Source organism: Macrotis lagotis, chromosome 1 (assembly GCF_037893015.1).
Source record: "Macrotis lagotis isolate mMagLag1 chromosome 1, bilby.v1.9.chrom.fasta, whole genome shotgun sequence".
Classification (NCBI taxonomy): domain Eukaryota; kingdom Metazoa; phylum Chordata; class Mammalia; order Peramelemorphia; family Peramelidae; genus Macrotis; species Macrotis lagotis.
Genome location: NC_133658.1, coordinates 620,328,588 through 620,336,711, shown reverse-complemented (window position 1 = coordinate 620,336,711; position 8,124 = coordinate 620,328,588). Strand labels below are relative to the sequence as shown.

Here is an 8,124-nt window from a genome sequence, read left to right as displayed (position 1 = left end):
CATGCTATTATAAAATGAGTAGAGAGGAAAGAGAATTGAGGAAAGGGGACCAAAAAAAGAGGCTATTGAAGTAGTTCAGGTGAGAGGGAATGTGGGCCTAAACTATGATGGTGATTTTGTGAGTGGAGAGAAGGAAACTTTTATGAGAAATGTTTCAAAGACTGAAATGACAAGATTTGGCAGTAAATTAGATATGAGTTGTAATTGAGAGTAAAGAATGAAGGAGGATGCCAATGTATCTCTGCAACAAGAAATATAGTACTATCGAAACAAAATAAAAAGATACATCTTTCATTAAGTAAACTATTTGGTGCATGACTTTTTTTAGTATCACAATGTTGTTAGATGTTTATAAGAAAAAAGTCAAATGAATCATGAAGTTCGTGACTTTTACATTGCTCTAAATTCAATCAAAACATTTTAAGCATACTTAGTTAAAATGTCATGTACTTTTCCAAGGGCATACCAATAAGTTTTTAATCCATTGATTGTTGATTTAGCATTTCTGAGATACCTCCACAGAACAATGTAATGCAATGAATAGAGTTGAAATGGGAGCCAGGAGGACATAAGTTCAAATCCTACTTCAGAAATGTCTCAGCTGTGGCTTTGGGAGTTCTCAGTCTCAGTTTTTTCATCTGTAAAATGGGATAATGAAACCTACATTTTGGGTTTGTTGTGAAAATTAAATGATATTAGTGAAAATGATTTGAAAATTTTAAAATAAAATATAAATGTTAGCAATTAGTATCTACCAATCTGTGCCCTGACCCTCCTTGATAAACTATTGTATCTTCCTTCTGGGGATATGTGCTGTTTGATTTAAGGTCCTATTCTATAAAAGAAAGCTTTGTGTCTTATACATAAAAGACACTTAAAAATTAAATTGAATATTTCTTCCTGGAGCTCAAACTAATTCCAAAATAAAAGCAGGCTAGAACCTATGGGTAAGAGAACTCAAAACTAGGCCTTTGTCTGGAAGGAGGAGGAGAAAAAAAGTAATTTTAATGATAAAGTTTGTCCCCAAAGATTTGAGATACTTTCCTCCTTTAACTGGAGAGTTGGGAGATTGTGTGTATGAAATATTGTATATACTTTCAGGCACAGTAGATGTGATGATTAGTTCTTCTGAAATATTATTCTTCTGCTTTTTAATTATTTTTTCTTCACTCTACCCAAAAAGAATGACTTGTTGGGTAGGGGAAGTAGGAGGGATACAAGATATAAATATGGATAAAGGCATGGATGTATGCTTCTCTAATTTTCAAATAACCCAAAGCGGGGAGAATTATTATATTGGATGACAGAATCAGGATTGAAAAAGATCTCACAGAAAGCTAAAATTAATTCAAATGAAATTTAATATGGATAAGTATTCAGTCCTATATTTGAGTTAAAAAAATCAACTCTGCAAGTAAAGGAGAGTTGAGAAATGATCAGGCACTTATTCAAATGTTTTTAAATAAAGTCTGATTTTTAATGAATCTAAAGTTCAATCTATTGAATCAGTGGGATGAAATTGCAGCCAAAAAAATCTACTGCAGGCTTAGACAGTATTAAAAAAGCAAACTATCTAGTGCATGTAAGGTATTTCCACAGTTTTCTGCTGTGATAAGAACACAGCTAGAATATTGTCTTTAGTTTTGGGTACCACATTTTTTGGAAGGACAATGACAAACTTGATTGGAGCCAGAGGCTAGTAGCCAGGAAAGTGAATAGACTGGAGTCCATTATATAGAAGTATTAGTTGAATTAATTGAGAATGTTTAATAATTATAATAATAATTATAAAATAATAATAAGCATTTAGATTATACCTAATACTTGTAGTGTTTTTTTCACAACAACCATGGCAATTAGGTACTATTATTATTTCCATTTAATAGATGAAATAATTAGGTTAAGCACATTATACAGGGTCACATACCTAGTAAATGTCTGAAGTCAGATCTGAAATAAAAAAAAATCGACAGGATATAAATAAAAATCTCTTAACAAAAGTAGTTGCTTGAAGCATAATGAACTGCAAGAAGACAGAATGGGTTACCTATAATTGAAAGTTCAAACACTGAATGATTGCCTGCTGGGGATCTAGTGCACCAGGTTATAGTTTAGCTATGAGTTAGAGGAGGTGATCTCTGTGATTCCTTTCACATTTTAAGATTCTATGATTATTTCATTATGGGTAAAGGTAGATCTAAACTGACCTCGAGAATCATGCTAAAAAGGGTTGATTCAGTTTCATCCTTTGCTGTTTAGTCTGTTTGTTATATCCAACTCTTTGTGAAATCATATGGGGTCTTCTTAGCAATGATAATGGATCATCTTATAGAAGAGGAAACTGAGACCATCAGGGTTAAGTGACTTCCCCAGGGTCACATAATTTTAGTAAGTATCTCAGGCTGCATTTGAACTTAGATCCAGATTCCAGACCTGGTGTACCACCAAGCCACCCTTGTTTTCAAACCTGAATGGTACAAAAACTGCATGTAGAAAATGAAAGCCTCTTTGAAGCTTTTAACTTTGCCCAACTCTGTCATTTATAGGCAAGTTAGGGATGGAGGACTGATAAAACTTGAAATTCTCTAAAGGACAAGGGAGTATTAAAAATCAAAGGATTAAAATGCAAATTTTAAGGGCTAAACATCTTGGACTCTGGATTTTTGTTGGTTGACCAGATCAGGATAACAGAGAAATTGTCATCCAGTAGAAGAAAACATGCCCTTCTAATTTCTGGATGTGATTTAAAGGGGGAGTAAGTTTGATGATCAGAATATATCCTATCCCTAAATAAATAAAATCTTTATTTTAAGAAAAGAGAAATAGGAATGCAAGACCCAAACTTATCCCAATCAAAATATATGAGATTCAGCTATATAGGATTCATCAGGGTTTAGAATGCATGCAATTCTATTTGACAGTAAAAAAAGAGGGGGGGCAAGATCCAAACTCCCTTCCCCCAAGATCTTTATGACTTATGAGAATGTCAACCTCTGCCGGATTAAGAAGAGTTAATAGGATTGAAAATTCTGTATAAGGGCTCTCTATAAGGAAAACAGATAGTTCTCTATCTAACAGTTCTAGCTCCAAGGATGAGATATCAGGCAATACCCTAGAGAAATTTGGGAAAAGTTAGAATAAGGAAGTGGTACAACCTATTGATCCCTAATGTTATCATTGGAGTACAGAGGAGGAAAGTCCCAGAAGTGACTTTCTCATCTTTTCACTTCATATGTGGCTTATGAGCCTCTAGGTTTTCAGCAGCCCTTGTTAACAGTCAGCTCTATTCACAAATTCTGTTTATGTTTTGCACAATGAAAACTTTGCTATAATTTTTAACTAATTACTCCTAAAAGACTGAAAACTGTGATGATCCAGGGCAAAGAGAAGGCCAAGGGGAAGGAATGTGGCATTATTCAACAAGAATTGAAATTGCCCATTCTTTTCAGGTATGGTGCTAGTTCTGATACTGATATCTTGCCATACTAGTAGTCTTTCCCTTACTATTATTTCCTGATTTTCCTGGAAAAAGTTGCCTGTTCAAGGTCCAAGTTCAAATTCATAACCAATTAAAGTAGTCCTATTCTTCCCCATCCTGCTCTCTGCCAAACAATACAGACTGCTACCACAGCATTTTCTTTTCCATTATCTCCTTGAATGTCACAGATATTTTTAAAGAAATGGGGAAAAAAGTTTCTCAGGACAAATTTCACAGTATACTTTCTCTTCAAAGATACATTTTCAGTGTGTAGAGAGATTTTGAAAATATAGCTACACTGACTCTCACATGACTTTATTTCTATGTGATTGTGTGTTTATTATATATAGCCTTTCCAATAAACTCTTTTGTGATTTCCTAGATATGCATTGTTTTCTGTTTTGCAGTGTTACATTTTGGAATTCTTCCCTCTTTGGGAGAGATGGACTTTAACTGTTAGGCTCACAGATTCTGCATACAGGTTCTTCTGACACTCATTGCAGGTGAATTTATTTGTCACAAGTTCTAGCAGAGTTCAGGGCATAATTATTGTAAACCACTCTGAAAAATGGAAAGGAAGAGGAAATGCCACAACTATTGCCAATATTTATTATAACACTGGGCTAAGTGTAAGGAAGTAATAGAACAATGTTTCTCAGGGGATTATTCAATAGGAAAATGACTTAAATTAACTGTTCAGGCAAACCAGTTTATTTACACCTTCTTGTAATGCTTCACAGAGTCCGTGTTTGGGAGGAATAAAACCTGGGCCATAAATCAAATCTCCTTTCAGACTAACTGTTTGTGTAGGGAATGGGTTAGAGAGGAATTTTTTTAAAGCTTTTAGATTAATGAAGAATTTTCACAGAAAATTATTAATTACTTCACCTCCGCTATAGAATAGAGTTCACTGTAGTTATGTAGGAGTCAATGGTATTCTAAGTACAGCTTTTGATGAAGTAATCGGCTGCTTCTGGGGCCTGTTTCAGCTGCCCTGGGCGTGCTTCAAATGTAAATGACTGCCAAATGGATTCTTTCTACATTCCAGCCAATTAAAATACATTTAAAGTGCAGCTGGTGGAAAGGAAAGCCATGTGATTGTGAGGGAGAACTTTGGAGCAGGGAGACAGAAAAACAAACATTTTTTTTTTTTGCCCAGGGTTCCCCCCCTTCTATGATCAAACCAGTTAGAGCATTTAGGGGAAGCGAAGAAAGTCATAAAAGGCTATCTTTAGCTCCTGTCAGAATCAAAGATGACACTTTTAGCACCACCTTAAAAAACACAAAGCCCGGAGTGTGTTTGTTAGGGTGTCAGTTTTCTGCCCCTGCCTCTTGCAACCCTGTGTGTTGGCCGACTGCCAGGTGTGGTGCCGCATACAAATATTGACCGGAGACAGCGGTATTTGTGAAACCGGGACTGGGGAAGCCGGTGATTCAAAATCTTGAAGGAAGATCGGAAAACCCCAGGAACTCTCCTCAATAGCGTTAGAGCGTTGCCCGAATCTGATCTGGGCGCAGTGAAAACACTGCCCTGCCCTGTCTGCCATGCCTTTTAGGTAAGGACAGATTCTTTTCCCCCTTTTAATGTTTATGTCTGCATAGTTGTCGATACGCTGGCAGCTTCAGCTCTTTCATTCGCAAACTGAATGTTTGCCTGGGATTCCCCACCTTCTTCTGGAGAACGCAATGGGATGTTCTGTGTTAAAAAGACAGGCGTTCTCCAGCACGTGGATTCCAGAATGCCAGGGGTTTTTAAAGGCTTGGCTCTCTTGCTGACCTGCCTTCCTACCTGCTTGCATAAGGTGTCAGGAGTTGGATCATCTTTGATTTACAGCTGTTCTCTGCTTCCCCACCAGTACCTGAGATGAAGTTGCTTGGTTTTTTTTTTAAGTTTACTTCCATACTACCTGTGCCTTAGGTACCGATGCAAAGTGATTTTTTTTTTTTTTGGTCCGGGTTCTTAACCAATCTAACAGCTCAGTTTTCAAAGATATTTGGATATATCTCATCATCTTGACTTTCAACTATTCTTAAAGCATGTTTTTTAGATGGGGTAATTATTTCTCATTCTTTCTTGCTCTATTGAAGAAACATTTCAAGATGCACTATCTCTTTTGTATCTTGAACTTCCTTCAGGGGAAAAAACCCCACAACACTCTATGGGTCATATTTGAACTTGGATCTTCCATTTTTATGAACTGCAAATGAGACAAGGGGATAGGCAAAGGACATGGATTTCTAGCCATCAATTTACCAACAGAAACCATACAATGTTCCTGATTGTTTCCTATTTTTGCATGTCACAATCAGTCCTTTTTGGCTTCACTTTTGTTCACTGCAAACAAAGAATTTTGCCCATTTCATGGTAAAGGATCACATTGCAGCATGAGGAGTTCAGCTAAATAAGCCTTATTAATCTTTTACTGTGCCAGTAGCTCTGAGGCCAGGCTAAACTGAGGCTTTCAGAAACTCTCCAGGTACCTGCTGCCAAAATAAATGTTGGGCAGCCTGGAAGGGGGATTTTAAGGAATCTTGTAATTGCACAGTTTTATCCATTGAGTTTGCAGAACTCAGGAAAGTTGAAACGCCAAAGATTTCCAAAAGAACCCAAGCAAATCTATACCCTCTGTGTGTGAGAGCAACTTGTGGGGATTCATCAGTTTACCCACAGAGTATGTGTGTCTTATGTGTGGGAGTGTGAATAAGGAGGTAGACTGAAGGACTGTTGTATTTATGAAATGGGGATTGTGTGAACCTTGCCAATGGCAAGGACCAAAAATTGGAGAAACTTTAGGACTATACATGGGGGAAGGGGACAGAGGGTAAGTATCTCACCCAGATAGAGTAGAGTATTTGGAGCAGTACAGATTAATAAAGGAGCTATTTTTTTTTTAAGAAAAAGCTCTTGCAGAAAGACAGGCAATGTTGGGTAATGAGGCCAACTCCATTGAATTAGATACCTGGATGCCTGAGTCTATGATGAATAGGTACAATAACTGCAAGGTTATAATGAAGGAAATCAAGGTGGATGTTGTGGATATGTAGTCAATAAGATAGCAAGGAATTTTCAGGTGTTCAAGGACTATGCATTTTCAGCCTTTAGATGTCACTCAGTGGTGCAGTGAATAAAGTCCTGGAAATAGAATCAGGAAGACTTGAGTTCATATTTTACTTCAGACAGTTATTAGCTATATGACCCTGGGTCAGTCACTCATCTTGTGTTTGCCTCAGTTCTCTCATCTATAAAATGAATATAATGATAACTGTCAGGATTATTGTGAGGATAAAATGAGATAATATTTGTAAAATGCTTTGCAAAGCTGCAATCATTATATAAATATTAGTTTCTTTTTCTCCTCTTCTTCAAATTAAGGAATGAAAATGGCCTTTGTCCTCAAAGATTTTTTCAAGTTCAATCAAAGAGGTGTATCTTAGAACACCTATTTTAAGTCTCTGAATTTACAGATGAGGAAACTAAGGCTCAGCAAAGTTAGATGCATCAGACCTTGATTGATGATACACAAATACACAAATGATTCCCTAGAATGTTCTCTCAAGTTGGGACTGTGACTAATCAAAGGGTAGGTAAATATAATCTTACCCTCCCCATATCATAGGGATCATCTCAAAAACAATGACCATCACCCCTTTCTTTTGATGTACAAGTTTCCATTCTCCCAATTTCTATAATCTAGCCATCCATAGGAACAACTGAACTGGTGTCATTACAAAATGTCTATATCTCCTTTTTTCCCTCCCTCTATCATCTGTGTCCTACATCACTTGTTGTTCATCGTGGATACTCATTGGAGCATGCTTGAGAACAATGACTAGTGAAAAAGAGTCACCATCCCCATACCCCTTTTCAATTTGGGGTTGAACAGAGTGAGATGAAAAGAATGAGCAGCATGAATGACTTCTGAACTTCACCTTGGATTTCATTACATTATTTTTCTCTCCAAGCTCTTCCCTCTTCCAAACCTCTTATTTTCTGTGGAACTCTCACCCTCCAGTCACTCAGATTGACAGCTTTAGTGTCTCTCTTCTATATTTTCCATCACTTCACATATTTAATTAGTTGCCAAATCTTTTTATTTCTACTTCTGCAATACCTCTCATATCTCTTTACTTATTTCTAATAATGTTGTGTAGGCCCTCATCACCTCTTGTCTGGCTAACTAGAGTAGCCTCCTAATTGAACTACTAGCCCCAGGTTTGTCCCCCATTAAATCTACTTTTATGGAAAACTACCAAAATCATTTCTATGCTCAATAAACTCCAGTGTTTTCCACTAACCCTAGCATTAATTATTATGTATCTTTAGCATTCTTTTTACATATTTTTGTAAATATTTATAGCATACATAATTACTAGTCAACAGATCAAGTCAAAAAGTATTTCTTAATGATAGGCATTGTGATAAGCACTGAGGATACAAATAAAAGCAAGAATAAATCTGGACTGAGTCTCAGCAATAAATAACTAGATAATACATATATGTATGTATATATGTAAATATATTATCTTCATATATGAGTATGTATATTCATATATGCAGATAATCTGAGACAGGAAAGTATTGACTATTAAAAGTACTGAGAAAGACCTTTTGCAGAAGGTGAACTTTGAGTTGTGTCTTGTAAACC

At 36.3% G+C, this 8,124-nt stretch overlaps 1 protein-coding gene across 7 annotated transcripts in view; it reads left to right on the top strand.

The window, feature by feature from the left end:
- The first annotated feature begins 4,640 nt into the window (after nucleotides 1–4,640).
- Nucleotides 4,641–8,124, top strand: part of NCKAP5 (NCK associated protein 5) — a 1,109,295-nt gene continuing 1,105,811 nt past the window's right edge. For all 7 annotated transcript variants that reach the window (XM_074215032.1, XM_074215034.1, XM_074215031.1 and 4 more), the window contains exon 1: nucleotides 4,641–5,034. The gene's annotated coding sequence lies outside the window, so the exon portion shown is untranslated. The remainder of the gene's footprint in view (nucleotides 5,035–8,124) is intronic.